The sequence below is a fragment of the Pseudonaja textilis genome, chromosome 3 (genome assembly GCF_049901715.1).
Source record: "Pseudonaja textilis isolate UNSWEBS1 chromosome 3, rPseTex1.2, whole genome shotgun sequence".
Lineage (NCBI taxonomy): Eukaryota > Metazoa > Chordata > Lepidosauria > Squamata > Elapidae > Pseudonaja > Pseudonaja textilis.
In genome coordinates this window covers 132,055,006-132,058,315 of record NC_141992.1, presented here as the reverse complement: position 1 = coordinate 132,058,315, position 3,310 = coordinate 132,055,006, and the positions used below count along the sequence as shown (strand labels likewise).

The window sequence follows — 3,310 nt, the reverse complement described above, 5'->3', positions numbered from 1 at the left end:
ATAAGCAGTAACATGCTTTTCTATATTTTGTGTTCAAGTTGAGTATCAGAAAAATGTTAAATCAGAAGGTTTAATATATTTAATACATTGTGATGTTCACGAACCCACTACCAGATGGTGGTGTTATGCTTTAAAAAATTATTCAGAAGAGATATTTGGAAAGACAAGTTCACCTTCTTAAAACACTTGCATCCTTTTTCAAGCATCTTTGAAATTTTGAGTTGACTAGTCACATCTTATTTACCGAGGCTTGCTATCTATATAAAAATGTGATTGTATAAGGTGAGATTGGCCTTCAGGCACATTTTTCTTCAGGTACTTAGTTGCTATTACTTTTTGAAAGTAATGTATTTTCAAAATTTCTTCCATTTTATTAGAACTTGGATAAATGACAGTTAACAGCCTTAAGTCTTCACTGTTTGGATTTCAGCTCCCAAATTTCCCAACCAATAGATCACAAAGCCCATGCAGTATAGCCAATGTTGAATTGCTCCAAGGAGACTCAAGATTCTAAGCCATCTTCATTCACCAAAATTCAATGGGCAATTTTGGGCAACAATTCCCTCAGACCAACCTATTTCACAGATAGTTGCTTTTGCAGTTGTGAAGCCAAATGGGAGAATGCCTATCCTACATTCCCTTATGCACCCTCCACTTCAAACTCCTGACTGAAAGATATGATACAAACATAATAAATACAGGAGGAGCACAGACTAAAGAATAGTGAGCTGGAGAACATGATTTGTTGGTAAAAATATCTCAATTCTCTCACTGGGGAGTGGAGGAGCAACCACCAGAAAAAACAGTAAAGGAATAATGTGACCTGCTTTTGTTTGCCATCCATTAATAAATTGGTTCTGTATTACCAGGCTCCTGGCACATAGTGTTACTGAACTACCAACTATTACAGTAGAGAATAACGAAACTGAAAAATAAACGTTATCAGAGGCAATATTAAAAATAGAAAATGAACCTTTATTAAAGAAAATTTCTGTTTCGTGTGGATTTGAAACTCTGTTACAGCTTGTCAATTTCAGTGGCAAAGACATTATCCTGAATTTTCAGACTGGTTCAGCTTCTTGAGCTCACATCAAGCCATGTAAATTTCTGTCACAAATTTTCCACTTACCCTATATAGGAAGGGAAACATATTATTAGCAGAGTATTCAATATCATTTACCAAAAGTGTTCCTAAACATTTTTTGTGTTTTTACAATCTATGCAGTAGCACAAAACACCAATGAACAGAATAAAGAATACAGTACTTAAAATGTATTTCCAACTGTGACATACTATTCCAGAAGTTAGGAATTTTAAACATCACTTATGCTTCTTCACAACTTCCCTCCGAGAATCTTTTGGTAAACTTAGATTGGCCTCCATGTGAAACCACCTTGTTCATTACATCTAATAGGATTGCTGGATAAGGCAAAAACTAAACTACCAGTGCAGTATGGATTAATTGCATAGTGTTTAACAAAACCAGAATCCAGATGGTTCTTTTATATAGACATCCAGACTCCTATACTGTGCTGCTTAAAACAATGCAAAAGGACTGAATAATTTATGTCACTTTAACGGAGTGTCACAGAGTATTAATAGTTGACAACCCAAATACACTTTAATATATTACCTCTATGACTATACCATTATAAAGTCTTAAGCAGTTATGTCGGCAATTCCATAACAGCATTTGATTATATTTTGAATTTGTGCATGGAGAGAGCCTCTATAATGGATTTAAAATATAATGAGTTGCCTATTTCAGTTTTACTACAATAAAAATCTTATCCAGAAATGAGACGAACGTATTTTTATAAAGAAAACAAAAAACATCACCACAAGAGTACTATGCTAAGAACTGCCGGCATGAGAAATTGTAAATGAAGTCTATATTTGTGAGCTGTGAACAAAAGAAAAATTTTCTTTTAAAAAAAAAAGACATAAGAATGTTTTGCATATCTTTTAGAGAACAGAAACCTTTGTTCATGTCTTCTGGTTGCCATCCTCTTCATTTGAACGGCACCTATAACACAAAGAATAAGTAAACAAGCAACTTTGTTTTTTCTTGGGAAAGTTTATAAATTTTTGTAGCCATAAGTGGGGGATGGGGAGAAGGTTGTAGCTGCTACTGGAATTGTCATGACAATTGTCTTTTATTATTTGGAAGCAGGGACACGAACGAATGGTGAAGACCATCACATTTTATGACATGTGTCATATTGCCACTAGATGCGCAAGGGAGGCTGATAGCATTGTCAAAACAGCATGCCCTTTTAGTGTGTGTGCAAAAGACTATCAAGTAATATTTATCTTCATTTCAGTGAAGTTGCTTTCTGTTTCCTGCACAAACAAGAAACATTTTAAATAAGTTGACAATCACATCTACTACTTTTTAAGTAACATTAGAGAGACCGCGTAGAGCAGGGGTGTCAAACTCACGCCATCACGGTGTCGTCACATGTCATATCAGGATTTTTCCCCCTTCGCTAAACCGGGCGGGGGCAGGCCCAGCACATGATGCATCCGGGCCCCGAGCCATGAGTTTGACACGCCTGGCGTAGAGGTTCAAAATAGACAATATTATCAACTACTGTTGTAGTTTGTTATTCCATTAGAGTAGGGAACAGCTTCTAGCAAGCATCCCATTAGCAAACAATAGGTTTGGCTGCACTAAATATGACTTCGTTTTAAGTACATGCCTTTAATGGATTTTAAAAACCCTACTTATAAACTTCAGAATATTATACAGCATCTTAGCTAGGCAACATACACGAATCATCTGTTGTACGAACTGCTTTTAATAAAAAAAAATATTGGGTTGGCAAACAATTGATTCAGTTGGGTATCTTCATGATGAACAAACTATTTTTAAAAGTCGTTGCTAAATTTTTATCTACACATGCTGTCAGAAATAACCTTGTTAGGAAGGTGAAGATGGTGTCTCAGCAAACCAGACCCCCTGGAGTAGGCGTTGAGTGGCCTGTGACTTGCTTTCCTTTGTCTCTCTCAGCACCATCAAAAAGGAAAAGTAAGAAAAACAGCACAAACATTAGTTAAAACCTGCATCTAATTCAATAACGTACAGGAATAAATTTCTTAACAATGAAAGCAGACAATATCTGCAGGGGTCTTGGGACAACATTTACACTGAATTGTCAATAATTAATAGTCTAAAAGTTCTTTCAAGGGGATCACATCTTTTAATAATTGTTTTAATTAAAGGACTATTAAAAAGGAAAGTTGTTCTTATGGTTTACCTGAGTCGGCAACGCCGGAGACAAAAATCTTTTAAAAAGGGCTACCAATG

General features: G+C 35.6%; 1 long non-coding RNA gene across 1 annotated transcript; it reads right to left on the bottom strand.

Moving 5' to 3' along the window:
• Positions 1 to 954: 954 nt before the first annotated feature.
• LOC148126327 (uncharacterized) lies at positions 955 to 3,057 on the bottom strand. Its single transcript, XR_015743100.1, has 3 exons — positions 2,920 to 3,057; positions 1,981 to 2,026; positions 955 to 1,130 (listed from the first exon to the last, which is right to left on the bottom strand). It is a non-coding gene; the product is annotated as an uncharacterized LOC148126327 (long non-coding RNA).
• Between the last annotated feature and the right edge of the window lie 253 nt (positions 3,058 to 3,310).